The 19,852-nt window shown below is 38.8% G+C and overlaps 1 pseudogene; it reads left to right on the top strand.

Annotated features, from left to right (window-relative positions):
• The first annotated feature begins 15,632 nt into the window (after positions 1-15,632).
• Positions 15,633-17,077, top strand: LOC102552945 (ribosomal L1 domain-containing protein 1-like; annotated as a pseudogene).
• The last annotated feature ends 2,775 nt before the right edge of the window (positions 17,078-19,852 follow it).

Raw genomic sequence — 19,852 nt, forward strand, 5'->3', positions numbered from 1 at the left:
GAATCAGAGAAAGAACTGGAAGAGCTTGAGGGGGCTCGAGACCCCATATGTACAACAATGCCAAGCAACCAGAGCTTCCAAGGACTAAGTCACTATCTAAAGACTATACATGGACTGACCCTGGACTCTGACCTCATAGGTAGCAATGAATATCCTAGTAAGCGCACCAGTGGAAGGGGAAGCCCTGGGTCCTGCTAAGACTGAACCCCCAGTGAACTAGATTTTTGGGGGGAGGGCGGCAATGGGGGGAGGATTGGGAGGGGAACACCCATAAGGAAGGGGAGGGGAGACGGGGATGTTTGCCCGGAAACGGGGAAAGGAAATAACACTCGAAATGTATATAAGAAATACTCAAGATAATAAAAAAACAAGCCAAACAAACAAACAAACAAAAAAAGAGTCATGGATTCTAGAATCGACAAATGGGACTTCACAAAACTGTAAAGCTATTGTAAGGCAAAGGATACTGCCATTAGGACAAAACAGCAACCAACAGATTAGGAAAGATTTTTACAAATCCTCCATTCGATAGAGGGCTAATATCTAATATATATACAAAGAATTCAAGAATTAGACTCCAGAGAATCAAGTAACCCTATTAAAATGGGGTACAGAACTAAACAAAGATTTTTCAGCTAAGGAATATTGAATGGCTGAGAAGCACCTAAAAAAATGTTCAACTTCCTTATTTATCAAGGAAATACAAATCAAAACAACCCTGATATTTTACCTCACACCAGTCAGAATGGCTAACATCAAAAACTCAGGTAACAATAGATACTGGCAAGGATGTGGAAAAAGAGGAATACTCCTTCATTTTTGGTGACAATGCAAGCTAGTAAAATCACTCTGGAAATCAGTGTGGAGGTTCCCCAGAAAAGTGAATATTGTACTACCTGAGGACCCAACTATAACACTCCTGGGAATACCCAAAAGATGCTTCAACATACAACAAGGACACATGCTCCACTATGTTAATATCAGCCTTATTTATAATAGCTAGAAGCTAGAAAGAACCTAGATGTCTTCTGACAGAAGAATGGATACAGAAAATGTGGTACATCTACACAGTGGAATAGTACTCAGCTATCAAAAACAATGACTTTATGAAATTCATAGGCAAATGGATGGAACTAGAAAATATTATCCTGAGTGAGGTAACCCAATCGCAGAAAAACACACATGGTATGTACTCAGTGATAAGTGGATATTAGCCCAAAAGCTTGAATTACCCAAGATACAACCCCCCAGACCACACGAAGCTCAAGAAGAAGGATGAACACAGTGTGGATGCTTCAATCCTTCTTAGAAGGGGGAACAAAAATATTCATAAGAGGCAATATGGAGGCAAAGTTTGGAGCAGAGACTGAAGGGATGGGCATTCAGAACCTGCCCTACCTGGGGATCCAGCCCATATACATACAGCCACTAAATCCAGACAATATTGCTGATGCCAAGCAGGAACCTGATATAGCTGTCTCCTTAGAGGCTCTGCTAGATCATGACATATACAGAGGCAAATGCTCACAGCCAATCATTGAACTGAGAATGGGGTTCTATTGGAGGAGTTAGAGAAAGGACTGAAGGATCTGAAGAGGTTTGCAACCCCATATGAACAACAATACCAACCAACCAGAGCTCGCAGGGACTAAACTACTGTCCAAAGACTACACATGAACAGTTCCATGGCTCCAGCTACATATGAAGCAGAGGATGGCTTTGTTGGGCACCAAAGGGAGGAGAAGCCCTTGGTCCTGCCAAGTCTGGTCCCCCCAGTGTAGGGGAATGTCAGAGTGGGGAGGCAGGAAGTTGTGGGTGGTTGGGTGGAGGAAAGGGGATAACATTTGAAATGTAAATAAAAAATCCAATGCAAAATAACCCCATGAATCATGAATTCTGGATAGAGACACAGCCATATCGAACCAAAGGGCAGAAATTCACACAACTGAAACTTCCATGAAGCATAGAGTCATTTTGGCGCTGAAGCCAGACCTGTATGCACAACTCATGAGGATCATCTTCACAGATGTAGATTTTTATAATCTTTCAAAACAAGTCAAGATGACAAAAGATTTATGTTTGTGGCTTATGTATAGTACCTACACCCCAAAACAGGTTTGTCTCTTCTATGTCCCTGGACCTCAATGTCATCTACATTATGTGAAAAATCATTTCAAATCTTGGTTAAGTGCAAGTCTCATTTGTTCAATAATTTTCTTGGGCATTGACAATCAGGAAGATTCATTAAATCAAGAAACAATAGTGGATTGCTTTGTTGTAGACTTAATATACAAAGCATGCCTTCATATATTATGTAAGGACGCTCTCTTAAATTACAGTGTGAAAACAGATGACACAGCACTGTGAGATAAATAGCCATTCCTTTACCAGCTTGATTCTGTTTGTGACATTTAAGTCTCTAAATCATGACTGATTATGCTGGGCTGAAAGAGAGTGGAGCAGACCACATTACTTTAACATGGCCTACACCATGTGTTCTGCAAAGTGACCTTACCACCCCCTCAACAGAAGATGAAGTCTTTCTTATCCTTGTAAAATGAGATAAACTCTCAATATGTAGTGTTTCTTGGCCTTGTAAAATGAGATAAACTCTGGATACTTTCAACCATTAAACTATGGAAGAACTGACACATATATACTTCCAGGTACTCCTCAAAGGCAACTGAACTGGAAATTCACTCTAACACAAACTCTTTGTATTGAGCATTGCCAAGGAAATGAAATTCAGCCACTATGATATTCTGAAATAAAATAGATTCGAATCAGTGTGCCTTCTATAGAATCAAATCAGTGCGCCTATCAATTTATTTTTGTATTTAGAATGTAGTCATTAGGTTAGAAAGTCTAAATACTTTAAGACTGCCATATATTGGCCCATTTACATTTTATTGGGAGATTTAAATACCTCACTCTCCCCAATGGGCAGGTCATCCAGACAAACACTAGAGAAATAGTAGACATAACAGCAGACTTAATAAACCAAATAGACCTAACAGATATTTACAGAATATTTCACCCAAACACAAAAGACTATATGTTCTTCTCTGTACCTCCTATAACTCTCTCCGAACTGACCATATACTTAGACACAAAGCAAGTCTCAACAGATTAAAAAATATTAAACTACCACCTACATCCTCTCAGAACTTCATGGATTAAGGCTAGACCTTAACAAGTCTAAACTTGAGGAACAAGAGGAAGCATTCAAACTCCTGGAAACTGAGTAACTATTTACTGAATGAAAATTGGATAAAACTGAAATAAAAAAAGAAATTAAATACGTTCTAGATTTCAATGAAAATGAATACATTGCTTACTCAACTTATGAAAAAGTGCTGAGAAGAAAGCTCATAGCAATAAATGCCTTCAAAAAACAAATAAAATACTGAAGAGATCTTATAATAGCAACTTAACAGCACACCTGAAATCTCTAGCACAGAAAGAAGCAGGCACAACCAAGAGGAGTAGATGGCAAGAAATAAACTTAGGACCAAAATCATTAAAATAGGAAGAAAAGAGAAAATTACAAAGAATCAGTGAAATAAAGAGCTATTTTTTTTTGAGAAAACCAACAAGATAGACATATCCTTATGCAAAATAACTAAGGGAAGGGAGAGAATATCCAAATTAACAAAATCAGAAATGAAGAAGGACCTAACAACAAATACTGAAGAAATCCAGAGAATCATAAGCACATACTTTAAAAATATTTACTGTACCAAATTGGAAAATTTAAGAGAAATGGATAATTTTCTTGATAGATACCACTTACCAAAGTTAAATGATTAATTAAAAAATTTAAATAGACCTACAGTACATAGTGAAACAGAAGCAATCATTAAAAATGCTCAGCCAAAAGCAAGAAGAGGAGGGGGGTGGGGAGGGGGAAGTGGAGGGGGAAGGGAAGGAGGAGGAGAGAGAAGAGGAAGAAGAAGATGGAGGAGGAGGAGGAAGAGGAGGAAGAGGAGGAAGAGGAGGAATAATAGTTACTCTTAATCTAATAGTTCTCAAATTACACCACAAAACCAAAAGCAGAATGAGCATTGTTCTGAAGTGGAAACTTCTAGTTCTTTTGAAAAGTTAGTTATGGCCAATGGTGTTTGGCTGGGGCCACAGGTGAAAGGATGTCTTGCTAAAGCAAATATGTGAAAGACTGTTCTCCTGAGTTAGACATAAATGAAAGGACGTTTCTATATAGCAAGGAACTGAAACAACTCTTAATGAAGAAGTATAAATATGACCCCATAGACTGTGGGAAATGGGCACTGAGCTATATAGCTCCTGGTTTCTGTCTGTTATTTGTCAGCCTAGAAGAGTGGTCTGCAGCTTCCAATCATGTCTGGTGTTTTTTTCAGGACTGAACTGCTGCCCAAGAAGACTGAGTTCACCCCCAAAGTACTATTGCTGCAGAGGTCCACTTCCCTATATCTTAATAACTTTTCTCTTCTGCTACCTTTGCTGGGTAGTGGGCTAGAGAGAAGTTGAACTCATGAAAATTAGGTTGCAAAGAATGTGTGCCTACATTACTCAGTTTATTTTATGAGGCCAGAGGTACCCTGATACACAAGTCACAATAAAGAATCAAGAAAGATGGGGCCTGAACCTCACTGACGCCAGCCCACAGCTCCCTGCTCCCAAACCCTGTGGGAGAGAGAGTCCATCGCCCAGACAGGTGGGCACTCCTCAGACTGCAGGGCAGGAGAGACTGCCAGTACTGCCCACCATTGCCCACATCCCTGGCCCAAGAGGAAACTGTATAGGGCCTCTGGGAACAGGAAGATAGGGGAAATGAATGCTGCGGTCAAGATAACACCTGGATCCAAAGGGACCCAATCAAAGAGCTGCTTACACCCAAATACCATGGGAGGGAGAGCTAGAACTTCAGAGGGGCAGACATGCCTGGGAAGCCAGAGGAGACTACTCTCTGCCCACATTTTTGACTGTAGAGGAAAACGCCTAGTCCTAGGCCCCATGTGCACAGGGTCCCGAGAGAAGGCAGGGCAGGCCCTTCTGGTTGCTGCCTTCACAGAGAGCTGAAACCTGGCTCTGAGGAGTGACTTCAGGCCCAAGACCAGCAGTAAGACCAACGTTTCTTCTCCAAGTAACCTGCCTGGTGGATTCAGGACACATGCCCACAGGAACACTGGAAGACCAGTAGAGAAGAACGACTACATGCCTGAAAGCAGAACACACTGTGCCCATAGCTGGCTGAAAGGAAACAGGAAAACAGGTCTACAGCACTCCTGACACACAGGCATACAGGACGGTCTAACCACTTTCAGAAATAACTGAACAAGGTAACACCAGGGACAACATGATGGCAATAGGCAAGCACAGGAACCCAAGAAACAGAAACCAAGACTACATGGCATCATCAGAACCCAAATCTCCCACCAAAGCAAACACTGAATAGCCAAACACACCAGAAAAGAAAGATCCACATTTAAAATCACATTTGATCATGATGATGGAGGACTTCAAGAAAGCCATAAAGAACTCCCTTAGAGAAATGCAGGAAAACACAAATAAACAAGTAGAAGATTATAGAGAATAAATGCAAAAATCCCTCAGAGAATTACAAGAAAACACAATCAAACAGGAGAAGAATTTAAAAATTGAAATAGAAGAAATAAAGAAAGCACAAAGCGAGACAAACCTAGATACAGAAAACCAAAGGAAGAGACACAGAGCCGTAGATACAAGCATCACCAACAGAATACAAGAGATAGAAGAGAGACTCTCAGGAGCAGAAGATTCCATAGAAATCATCCACACAACTGTAAAAGATAATGAAAAGCAGAAACATCTACTGATCCAAAACATACGGGAAATCCAGACTCAACGAGAAGATCAAACCTAAGGATAATAGGTATAGAAGAGAGTGAAGACTCCCAGCTCAAAGGACCAGTAAATATCTTCAACAAAATTATAGAAGAAAACTTCCCTAACCTAAAGAAAGAGATGCCCATAAACATAAAAGAAGCCTACAGAACTCCAAATCGATTGGACCAGAAAAGAAACACCTCCTGTCACATAATAGTCAAAACACAAAATGCACAAAACAAAGAAAGAATATTAAAAGCAGTAAGGGAAAAGGTCAAGTAACATATAAATGCAGACCTATCAGAATTGCACCAGACTTCTCACCAGAGACTGTGAAAGTCAGAAGATCCTGGACAGATATCAAACAGACCCTAAGAGAACACAAATTCCAGCCCAGGTTACTGTATACAGCAAACTCTCAATTAACATAGATAGAGAAACCAAGATATTCCATGAAAAAACCAAATTTACACAATATTTTTATACACATCCAGCCCTACAAAAGATAATAAATGGTAAAGTCCTACACAAGAGGCAAGCTACTCCCTAGAAAAAGCAAGAAATTAATCATTTTGCAATAAAACAAAGAGAAGACAAGCACAAAAACATAATCTCACGTCCATACACGAATATAACAGAAAGCAACAATCACTATTCCTTAATATCTCTCAACGTAAATGGACTTAATTCCCCCATAAAAAGACACAGATTGACAAACTGGGTACACAATGAGGACGCAACATTTTACTGCCTACAGGAAACCCACCTCAGAAACAAAGACAGACACTACCAAAGAGTAAAAGGCTGGAAAACAACTTTCCACACAATTGTACTGAGAAGAAAGAAGCTGGAGTAGCCATTCTATTATTTAATAAAATCGATTTTCAACCAAAAGTCATCAAAAAGGATAAGGAAGGACACTTCATATTCATCAAAGGAAAAATCCACCAAGATGCACTCTCAATCCTAAATATCTATGCTCCAAATACAAGGGCACCTACATACATAAAAGAAACCTTACTAAAGCTCAAAGTACACATTGCACCTCACACAATAATAGTAGGAGATTTCAACACCCCACTCTCACCAATGGACAGATTATCGGAGCAGAAATTAAACAGAGACATAGACAGACTAAGAGAAGTCATGAACCAAATGGATTTAGCTGGTATTTATAGAACACTCTATCCTAAAACAAAATGATATACCTTTTTCTCACCAACTCATGGTACTTTCTCCAAAATTGAGAATATAAACAAAATTGGTCATAAAACAGGCCTCAACAGATACAGGAAGATAGAAATAATCCCATGTGTCCTATCAGACCATCACGGGCTAAAGCTGGTCTTCAATAACAATAAGGGAAGAATGCCCACATATACATGGAAGTTGAACAATGCTCTACTCAATGATAACCTGGTCAAGTAGAAATAAGGAAAGAAATGAAAGACTTCTTAGAATTTAATGAAAATGAAGATACAACATACCCAAACTTATGGGACACAATGAAAGCTGTGCTAAGAGGAAAACTCATAACTCTGAGTACCCTAGAAAGAAACAGGAGAGAGCATGTATCAGCAACTTGACAGCACACCTAAAAGCTCTAGAGCAAAAAGAAGCAAACGCACCCAGGAGGAGGAGAAGGCAGGAAGTAATCAAATGCAGAGCTGGAATTAACCAAGTAGAAACAAAAGGGACTATACAGAGAATCAACAGAACCAAAACCTGTTTTTTTGAGAAAATAAACAAGATAGGTAAATCCTTAGCCAGGCTAACCAGAGGACACAGAGAGTGTGTCCAAATTAACAAAATCTGAAAGGAAAAGTGAGACATAACAACAGAGTCAGAGGAAATTCAAAAAGTCATCAGATCCTACTACAAAAGCCTATATTCAACAAAACTTGAAAATCTGGAGGAAATGGACAACTTCCTAGACAGATACCACGTACCACAGTTAAATCAGGAACAGATAAACCATTTAAACAACCCAATAGCTCCCAAAGAAATAGAAGCAGTCATTTAAAGTTTCCCAACCAAAACGAGCCCAGGTCCAGGTGAGTCCAGTGCAGAATTCTATCAGATTTTCATAGAAGAACTCATACCAATACTATCCAAATTATTCCTCAAAAATTGAAACAGATGGAGCACTACCAAATTCCTTCTATGAATCCATAATTACTGTTATACCTAAACCACATAAAGACCCAAAAGAGAAAGAGAACTCCAGCCCAATTTCCCTTATGAATATCGATGCAAAGATACTCAATAAAATTCTTGCAAACCGAATCCAAGAGCACACCAAAACAATTATCCATCATGATCAAGTAGGCTTCATTCCAGGGATGCAGGGAGGGTTTAATATATGGAAAACCATCAACGGGATCCATTATATAAACAAACTTAAAGAACAAAACCACATGATCATTTCATTAGGTGCTGAGAAAGCATTTGACAATATTCAACACCCCATCATGATAAAAGTCCTGCAAAGAACAGGAATTCAAGGCCCATACCTAAACATAGTAAAATCCATATACAGCAAACCACTAGTCAAAATTAAACTAAATGGAAAGAAATTTAAAGCAATCCCACTAAAATCAGGAACTAGACAAGGCTCCCTACTTATTCAATATAGTTCTCAAAGTCCTAGCCAGAGCAATCAGACAACAAAATGAGATCAAAGGGATACAGATTGGAAAGAAAGAAGTCAAAATATCACTATGTGCAAACGATATGGTTGTATATTTAAGTGATCCCAAAAGTTCCACCAGAGAACTACAAAAACCAGATAAACACATTCAGCAAAGTGGCTGGGTATAAAATTAACTCAAATAAATCAGTAACCTTCCTCTACACAAAAAAGAAACAAGCCAAGTAAGAAATTAGGGAAATGACACCCTTCATAATAGTCCCAAATAGTATAAAATACCTCGGTGTGACGTTAACCAAGCAAGTGAAAGATCTCTATGATAAGAACTTCAAGCCTTCGAAGAAAGAAATTGAAGATGTCAGAAGATGGAAAGATCTCCCATGCTCATGGATTGGCAGGATTAATATAGTAAAGATGACAATTTTACAAAAAGCAATCTACAGATTCAATGCAATCCCCACAAAAACTCCAACCCAATTCTTCATAGAGTTAGACAGAACAATGTGCAAATCCATCTGGAATAACAAAAAATCCAGGATAGCTAAAACTATCCTCAAAAATAAAAGGACTTCCAGGGGAATCACTATCCCTGAGGGCAATAATGATAGGAAGTGTATGGTATTGGTACAGAGACAGACAGATAGACCAGTGGAATAGAATTGAAGACCCAGAATTGAACCCACAAACCTATGGTTACTTGATTTTTGACAAAGGTGCCAAAAACATCCAATGGAAAAAAAGGTAGCATTTTCAGCAAATGGTGCTGGTTCAACTGGAGGTCAACATGTAGAAGAATGCAGATCGATCCATGCTTATCACCCTGTACAAAGCTTAAGTCCAAGTGGATCAAGAACCTCCACATCAAACCAGACACACTCAAACTAATAGAAGAAAAAGTGGGGAAGCATCTTGAACACATGGGCACTCGAAAAAATTCCTGAACAAAACACCAATGGCTTATGCTCTAAGATCAAGAATCAACAAATGGGATCACATAAATCTGCAAAGCTTCTGTAAGGCAAAGGACACTGGTGTTAGGACAAAACAGCAACAAACAGATTGGGAAAAGACCTTTACCAATCCTACAACTGATAGAGGGCTTATATCCTAAATATACAAAGAACTCAAGAAGTAAGACTACAGGGAAACAAGTAACCCTATTAAAAATGGGGTTCAGAGCTAAACAAAGAATTCACAGCTGAGGAATGCCGAGTGGCTGAGAAGCACCTAAAAAATGTTCAGCATCTTCAGTCATAAAGGAAATGCAAATCAAAACAACCCTGAGATTTCACCTCACACCAGACAGAATGGCTAAGATCAAAAAGTCCGGCAACAGCAGATGCTGGCGAGGATGTGGAGAAAGAGAAACACTCCTCCATTGTTGGTGGGATTGTAGACTGGTTCAACCATGCTGGAAATCAGTCTGGAGGTTCCTCAGAAAATTGGACATTGAAGTAACTGAGGACCCAGCTATACCTCTCTTGGGCATATACCCAAAAGATGTCTGAACCTATAACAAAGATACATGCTCTACTATGTTCATAGCAGCCTTATATATAATAGCCAGAAGCTGGAAAGAATCCAGATGCCCTTCAACAGAGGAATGGATACAGAAAGTGTGGTACATCTACACAATGGAATATTACTCAGCTATGAAGAACAATGACTTTATGAAATTCATAGGCAAATGGATGGAACTGGAAAATATCATCCTGAGTGAGGTAACCCAATCACAGAAAAACTCACATGGTATGTACTCATTGATAAGTTGATATTAGCACAAATGCTTGAATTACCCTAGATGCACAGAACACATGAAACTCAAGAAGGATGACCAAAATGCTAATGCTTCATTCCTTCTTCAAAAGGGGAACATGTATACCCTTGAGAGGGAATAGGGAGGCAAAGTTTAGAACAGAGTCTGAAGGAACGCCCATTCAGAGCCTGCCCCACATGTGTCCCATACACATACAGTCACCAAACTAGATAAGATGGATGAATCAAAGAAGTGCAGGCTGACAGGAACCGGATGTAGGTCTCTCCTGAGAGACACAGCTAGAATATTGCAAATACACAAGCGAATGCCAGCAGCAAACCACTGAACTGAAAATGAGACCCCCATTTATGGATTCAGAGAAAGGACTGAAAGAGTTTGAAGGGGCTCGAGACCCCATATGAACAACAATGCCAACCAACCAGAGCTTCCAGGGATGAAGCCACTATGCAAAGACTATAAATGGACTGATCCTGGGCTCCAACCGCATAGGTAGCAATGAATAGCCTTGTAAGAGCACCAGTGGAAGGGGAAGCTCTAGGTCCTGCCAAGAGTGAACCCCCAATTAACGTGATTGTTGGGGGGAGGGTGGTAATGGGGGGAGGATAGGGAGGGGAACACCCATATAGAAGGGGAGGAGGAGGGGTTAGGGGGATGTTTGCCTTGAAACTGGGAAAGGGAATAACAATTGAAATGCAAATAAGAAATACCCAATTTAATAAAGATGGAAGAAATAAAAAGAATTAACAAAGAGAATTACAGAGCAATTTTTCTTATGACCATAGATGCAGAAATAAAATAAAATGCATACAAGTCAAACACAACAAAACATCAAAATATCATCTATTCTGATTAAGAAGGCTTCATCCCAGAGACAGATCCCAGAGATCTAGATCTCTAGATGGTTCAAAACATAAAAATCAGTCAATGTAATCTTTCAAATTAAAAAAAAACTGAAAGCCAAATAACACATGATCATATCATTAGATGCAGAAGCCTTTTGACAAAATCCAACAATACTTCATGATAATAGTCTCAGAGATCATGGATACAGGGGACATACCCAAACAAATAAAAGCAGTTTAAAGCAAACCTTTAGCTAATACCAAATTAAATGGAGAAAAACTCAGAACAATTCTACAAAAATTTCAAACAAAGCACTGCTTTTCATACTCTCCATACCTATTTAATATAGTATTTGAAGTTTTAACTAGAGAAATAAGACAACAGAAGGATATACAAATTGGACAAGAAGTTGAAGTATCATTATTTGCAGATGATATATTGTAAATAATGACTCCAAAAATTATTCCTGGAAACTCCTACAGTTGATAAATACCTTCATTGAAGTGATTGGATACAAAATTAACTCAAGAAAAATCAATAACTCTTCTGTATAGAAATGATAAATGACAAATCAGGGAAGCAATGCTCTTCACAATAGCTACAAATAATACAAAATAATCTTGAGGTAACTCTAACCAAATAAGTGAAAGACCTGTATGTTAAAAATTTCAAGTCTTTGAAGAAAAATTAGAGAATATATCAGAAGATGGAAAAACCTCCCATGTGCATGGATTTGTAGAATTCACATAGTAGATGGTCATAATACCAAAAGCAATCTACAGATTCAATCCCAATCCCATCTAAATCCTAACATAATTCATTCCAGACCATGATAGAACAGTTCTCATTTTTTTCTGTAAAAATAAAATTCTCAGGATGGCTAAAATTGTCCTGAACCAGAAAAGAACAACAGGAAGTATTGGCATCCCTGATTTCAAGTTGTACTACAAAGCTGTAGTAATAAAAAACACTTGGTATTGGCATAAAAAACACTTTGATTAATGGAATCAAATTGAAGACCCATACATAAATTAAAACACCCGTGGACACCCGATTTTTGATAAATAAATAAAAAAAAACAGAAATGCATACTCAACAAAAGACAGACTCTTCAACAAATGGTGCTGGTTAACCTGGATGTCTGCATGAAAAAGAATACAAACAGACAAATACTTAACACTCTGCACAAAACTTATACCCAAAAGAATCAAAGATCTTAATATGAAATGAGATACACTGAATCTGATAGGAAAAAAAAGTAAGTATAGAAGACTACTTTGTTGTTGGTTGTGATTTGTTAAGTAGTCATGAGGAGGAGGAGGAGGAGGAGGAGGAGGAGGAGGAGGGGGAGGAGGGGGAGAAGACAATGAAGAAGACAATGAAGAAGAAGAAGAAGACAAGAAGAAGAAGAAGAAGAAGAAGAAGAAGAAGAAGAAGAAGAAGAAGAAGAAGAGGAAGAGGAAGAGGAAGAGGAAGAGGAAGAAGAGGAAGAGGAAGAGGAAGAGGAAGAGGAAGAGGAAGAAGAATATTAGAATTAACTATCTTGATGGCAAAGATCTAACTTGCCCCAAGGAATTCAGTGCCTTGAACCAGTAGGAAGCAATCTAATGACAACATTGCCCCATTTCCCCCTTTCTCATGTAGTGTTAGTGGATTGAAAGGATACAAAATGGTCGAGAAGGCTGGAAGAAATAAGAACCCACAAAGTAGCAAAGGACAGCTCCAGTGGGCATTTGGAGGCTGGTGTGCAGTGGAAATTTTCTGGAATCTATGAAAGTGATCCTAATGAGCTATTCTAGTAATGGAGGATATGAAGTCTCATCTGGCCATCTCTTAAAGCCAGGCAAGACTTCCAGTGGGAGGACTGGCTTGCTTCCAGTTGAGTTATTGGCCTAGGGGTTCTCATGGAAATTCCCAAACAACATAGACGGACAGTATGACAAAACGTAGTTCTCCACAAACTCACAGTGAGGATCATTGGGGAAGACATCTACATTCATTGAATGTGGAGTAGTCAACCTGGTTCTTAAATGGAACATTCCCTCTATTTTTTAGTCTCTCAGGTGTGTGAATGTTCTCTGAAGGTTACCAAAAATGAATATAGACACAAACCCAGCCAGAAAATATTTGACTTCTTATCTGTCCCACCTACAAAATAGGCTTGGGCAATAGAGGCACAGAACTTATGGGAGTAACCTACAGATGTCACTTTTGACTTAAGGCCCCATCCATGTGATGGAACCCATACCTGTCACATGCTTGGGTGATCAAGAACGGGAGACCTAGGAGAAAACCAAACACTACTGTTAAAAAAAAAGTTTATAAAATGATTCCTAATGATACTCTACTATACTTACAGATCAGTGCCTTATTTATTCATCATCAGAGAATTTTCCTCCAACAGTAAATGGGAAGAGATGTAGAGACCCCCTGGCAGACCTTATGAAGAGAAAAAAAATCTAAATTAAATGTCTCCATCAAATCCCTTCTATCAGAGTTTAGTGAATCCTTTTTAAGTGGCAGAAAAATTGTAAGAGGAAGAGGGGATGGAGGACACCAGGAGAACATGGCCCTCTGAATGAACTAAACAAGACACATATAGCTTACAGACACTGAAGCAGCAAACACAGAGCCAACATGGTCCTCTACATATCTATTTTAGCTATAAACTATAAGCTTAACATCTTTATGGGACTCTTGAGTGTGAGAAAACATAGGTCTCTGACTTTTTTTCTGCTCTTGGGCCTCATAGCCTGCTGTTAGTTTGCTATATCCAAGTTCAACATGAATGTTTTTGTTTCATCTTATTATATTTTATTTTGTTTGGTTTGGTTTGGTTTCTTCTTAATGAAAAACAGAAAGGGAGTGGATCCAGAGGGAAGGGAGGTAGAAAGTCACTGGGAGGAATATAGGAAGGGGAAACTATTATCAGGGTATATTATGTGAGAAAAGAATTTATTTTCAAAAAATAAATAATAGAATGATAAAATATGTAAACATAAAAAAGTTGAAAACAAACATATACAGTTTTTTGCAGAAAAGCTGCAAAAACATAGGGACTATGGCTTGTTTTATTCTCCCCCAGATAATTATGTCTAGTCCTTGTTCTTATCCATTGAAGAGTTTTTGGCCCTTTAGGGAAATAAGGACAAATTCCATAATAGTTGAAATGCTACATAAAGGAGTACCAACAATCAAAGCAGGTATAGAAAGCATATCCTCCAGCGCTATTCACCCTAACTGATATCCAAATGAACCCTTACTGAATTCCTGAGTCATCAAATTGAACAAAATAAAGTAATTCCATCCAGTAAGTTCTTCGGGATAGCTTGCTGTTATTAATAGATAACTGAAGCATAACGATTTGTTAATAACTTGATTAATTAATCAAATATATGTAAATATCCTTTAAAGGTCTACATGCTTAAGGCTTGTCAGTCTGTGGTGTTATTAGGATGTTGTGGGACCACCAGAAAGTGTGCCCTGGCTGACAATATTGGGGCTTCTGTTCCTGCTCTCTGTCTCTCCCCCCTCTCTCCCTTTCTTTTCCCTTTCCCTCCCCTTCCTCCTTTCTCTCTCTCTCCCATTCTCTCACCCCCTGCCATCCCTCTCACTTTTCCCTTCCTGATGGCAATTAAATCATTAGCATCCTCTATTAGAAGGTCCCATTTTTATGATGCTACCAAAAGCCCAAAGCAAGCAACAGTTAGTCTAAACAAATAATTCCTCCTTCAAAGTTGTTTATCTCAGGTTATTTATCAAGTTGGTCTTCAGATCCTTCAGATCAGCATAATTGGAGTAAGTTTTTAGGATTACACAGATATGAGATTAAATCTCATACCAACCATGTATGTAGAATTCTTGAGTCTTTCTGGATCATTCACATCTAGAATATGAGATACCAATGTCTAATTTACAAAATTCTTTTAGGTATTACATGAGTTACCAGGAAAGTATTGGATTCAGCCTGGCAAGTCGTGGGCATTCAATAATTTTTGAGTCCTTAAGCATCCAACAACTTGACTTAATTATACACAATTATATACAGAATAAGTAAGAGGATGAATTTAATCTCCTCAGAAAATTTAAATACTAAGTATTCTAAAGTATTAGGGTAAAGGTCCAGTTCAGTTGCCTTATGAATTTTCTGGATAAATACTGTCTTAATCTTTTTATGTTGTTATAAATTAACATAATTCTATGAGTAATTTACAAAGAATAATGGTCTATTCAGCTAGCATTTGTGAAGCCTGGGAAGTTCAAAGTTGTATGCCACAACTGCTCAAGTCTTTCTTCGTGATGGGGATAGTCTAGAGTCTCAGGATGATGCAGAACACCATGCATTAAGGCAGGACATCATAGCAATGTTCTGGCTCTATGTATGAAGTCATGGCGTAATTGGAGTAAGCGACCACCCTTATGGTACTATTCAACTCTAATTGCTATCTGCTATGGTTTGAAATATCCATTATGGTTTCATGATTTAAATGCCTTATAGTTAATTCCACATGTGGAAACATGAAGCAATTAGCATCCGACTCTCCCTGTGCCTCAGCCGTTATGGGGACCACTACCTAGGTGCAAGCGGCACCGACTGCTCTTGAACAGCTGGACAGATAGCAGATGTGAAAGGCAGTGGAAGTTCGGTTTGATCACTCCAAGTCCAAAAAAAAAATAATAATGAATTGCTGTTGAATGGGAGTGAAAATTTATTTTTAATGGTGATACTATGGAAAATTCCAGAGAAAGAATGTCGGGTCAGAGTGTCTTTACCTCATAGGATTCTCTCAGAATTCTCAGAAGTCTGTCTGTTTACCAAAGATGAATATAATTCACCTGAACAGGCAGAAGGTTTCTATAAAAAAGCTTTTGAAAAAACATGGAGTAAACACTATCAAATTATCCCCTTTAAAATGTTAAAAATTGAATATAAAGCCTATGAAACCAACCTCTGCCTCCTGAGTAACTTTGATGTTTTTATTACCGAAGAAAGAATTCGGCGGCATTTGCCCAGGCAGGTAGGAAGGCATTTCTGTCAAAGGAAGAAAGTTCTAGTATCTGTAAACCTTCTGGCAAAGAATCTGTCCAAAGAGATTACCCGATGTATCACAGGGACTGTCTTAAACATCTCTAAGCGTGTTTCTTGCAGTATTGTCCATATTGGTCACACTGGAATGGAGATTCAGCACATCATTGAAAACATCCTGACTGTCTCAGAAATGCTTTCAGAAAAATTGCCAGAGAAATGGCAGAGTGTGAAACTCTTGTTCCTGAAATCTGAGAAGTTGGCTTCCCTTCCCATATTTTCCTCATTTGTCACATCTCAGGACAAAAACATTGCTTCCTTCCATAGTGTGAAGAAACAAGAACTAAAGAAAAGAAGGAAGCATGAAAAGGAAAGGTTGAAGAAGGAAAACAAAATGTTAAGGAAGAAATCCAAGAAGGCTACACCTCTTTTAACTCAAGATGTCCTAGTTAGCAGTCCTCCAGTGAAGGGCCTGGAAGCCCAGAAGAAAAGGACCAACAAGGCAAGCACATAGCCGAAAGTTACAGAGGAGTCTGAAGAAACAATTCCACAATTGGTACCAACAGGAGAAACTCCAAATAAAGAAAATGTGAAGATGCAAGAAAATATCACAGGGGAAAAGTCTCCAAAATCGAAATTAGGAAGTACCCCTCAGGGTAAGACAAGTAAGGCCTTACCAGCTACAGAGACTCAAGAAGCCTTAGATCCTGGGACCTCAGGGAAGAAACAAAAAAAGGATGTGCAGAAATTCAGAAAGGCATAGGCCAAGTCCTTCTGTACTCCCATGAAATCTGGAAAGAAAGCTGCCAACACATCCAGAGACAAAAACAAAAACAAAAACAAAAAAAACAAAACAAAACAAAAAACAAAACAAAACAAAAAAAAAAAAAACCAACCAGGTAGCCCACTCAAACTAGAATTAGTGCATCTGACATAAAGGACATTGGAGTTAACCTAAGAGCTTTTCAAGAATATTTAGACAGGGTGTGGTGGTATGCGTGTGCCCTTGCGCACGCGCACACACCCACACCCACACACACACACACACACACACACACACACACACACACACTGTGGAATGCAGAGATAGACAGGCAGATGTGTATGAGTATGAGGCCAACCTACATATACAGCCACCCAACTAGGCAAGATGGATGAAGCAAAGAAGTGCAGGCCGACAGGAGCCAGATGTAGATCTCTCCTGAGAGACACAGCCAGAATACAGCAAATACAGAGGCGAATGCCAGCAGCAAACCACTGAACTGAGAATAGGACCCCCGTTGAAGGACTCAGAGAAAGAACTGGAAGAGCTTGAAGGGGCTCGAGACCCCTTATGAACAACAATGCCAAGCAACCAGAGCTTCCAGGGACTAAGCCACTACCTAAAGACTATACATGGACTGAACCTGGACTCTGACCTCATAGATAGCAATGAATATCCTAGTAAGAGCACCAGTGGAAGGGGAAGCCCTGGGTCCTGCCAAGACTGAACCCCCAGTGAGCGTGATTGTTGGCGGGAGGGTGGTAATGGGGGGAGGATGGGGAGGGGAACACCCATAAGGAAGGGGAGGGGGCTAGGGCGATATTGGCCCGTAAACCGGGAAAGGGAATAACATTCGAAATGTAAATAAAAAATACTCAAGGTAATAAAAAAAAAACAAAAACAAAAACAAAAAAATGAGTATGAGGCCAACCTAGTTGTCTACAAACGGGACACCAAGATTCATTATTTAAAGGGCAGATTTAAGTCCTGGGCTTGGTGGTATAACACTTTTACAGCAAATGCAAGATCCTGGCCTCACTACCCAAAGCTTTCCAAAGAAAGAAAAGATAAACCCCACACAACAAAAGGTACTCTGCTGCTGATTCCATCACAACCTTTTTCAACAGGAGTCCTGGACTTGAATGGTCTTTGAGAAGTTTCTCTGGGTGCCTCTGAAATTATTACTTTTGTTGTAAAAACTAGGGGTTTCAGGCACAATATTTTTAAATCATTCAATGTATTTCCTAATGCTTCTGTAAGCTTTCTTTTTAAAAAAATTAAACTATTACATCTTGTTCTGGGTAAAAAATGAATAAATAAATGCCTTATAGTGTTATTTTGAAGGCTATAGGCCAAAGGTTATACTTGCCTCTGTTCCAGCCTGATAACTCTTGCTTCCTCATCCATCGTGAAGTGAGATGTGTCTACAATGCAGGCCAATACCCTGTAGTATAGTGGTGTCTTCCTTACCAAGATGAGCTGAAATTCCTCCAAAACTGTGAGCCTAAAGAAACTTTCTCCTTTACGTCAGTCCTATCAGGTAATTTGATCACACCAACATGAAACGAACTAATATATTTCTCAAAAATCCCAATTCCAGGCTTCTTCCTTTGATAATTTACACCCTCTCAATACCTCAGAATTATAAGTAAAATTCAGCCTGAGTCATGGTGAAGACATTGTAAACCATATCAAGTATTTGTTAGCAATAGTAGCCTGCTGAATCATAGTTTCCTTTTGAATAAGGTACTGCTCTTATCGTATACAACTATCTTGTTTAGATATTGGTAACCAGCAGGAGCTGAAAAGGTTACCATGTATTATTCCTTAAACCCTCAAACTATCAGCTAAAATACATGCTATTTCATATGCCCTAGGTAACCAAAGGCATCAAACTAACAAGAGCCCAAAAGAACTTCTAAGCTACAAAGTTCCTAAGAAGGCACATCACAATAGGGGCCCTTTATTCTACCCTGCCCACTCTAGGTGACATAAGATAAAGAATATTGGAATGGGGGGTAAGAGGCACAGGGGAGGGGGACCCCAAGACTGAAACAGAGGTAAACTCAACTAAGAATGTAAGTATTGACTGCTATAGAAAATAATGAAACTCTCATTAAAAGATAATACAAAAAGCATTTGTCAGTGACTCCTAGAGATTTCCCCCCAGTCAAATGGCTTTGGAAAACTTGGAGTGATGTCTGCTTATGAGAAAATAATGACAAATTCAGAATATATAGAGAAGTGAATAAGAACAAATTACCTTTTAACTGAGCAGGGTCAGGTACGAGGATGGTCAAAATTCCCAATACTTGTTTTAGAGTAGCAAGGGAAACTAACTCATTTTAACCTGTCATTGTACATAAATCACAACCAAGCTTGCTAGAGTCAGGAGTTCCTTGCCTAATATATCATATTTACCTGGAAAAGGTCACCATAAAATAATAATGGTGAGTTTTGTTAAGGAGCGTGTCAAAAAATTAAGTGTTGGCTCCCAAGAGATGACATGTCTGATGGTAAAACTGAAATGTGTTCTTAGAAAATGTTAAAATGTAAGTAATTTTTCTTATAATGAGGAAATGAAGGTAGTTATAATATCATAGTATATGGAATTCAAACTCATGAGAAAGGAAACCCAAATTCCAGATTCCTACAGTAGCGACCCTCTTTCTACTCAATGATTTCAGTAAATTCTAAGCAATGAAATTCATGTTTCTAATCCTAATACTTGTGGCAGGAGCATTTTCATAAACTCAAGTTAGCCTGAGCTAATATAGTGAACTCAAGGCAAGCCTGTGACATCCCACCCTGAAAAACAAGCAAATCCCAGTGAATTGTATCATAACATGCAATTTATTGAGTACAAGCTATGTGACTAGCTTACAGCTTCTCTTTTCAAATATGTGCTCTCCTTTCACTCCTATAGCAACCTTATGATAGATAACACTC

The sequence above is a fragment of the Rattus norvegicus genome, chromosome X (assembly GCF_021556685.1).
Source record: "Rattus norvegicus strain SHRSP/BbbUtx chromosome X, alternate assembly SHRSP_T2T, whole genome shotgun sequence".
NCBI classification, from domain to species: Eukaryota; Metazoa; Chordata; class Mammalia; order Rodentia; family Muridae; genus Rattus; species Rattus norvegicus.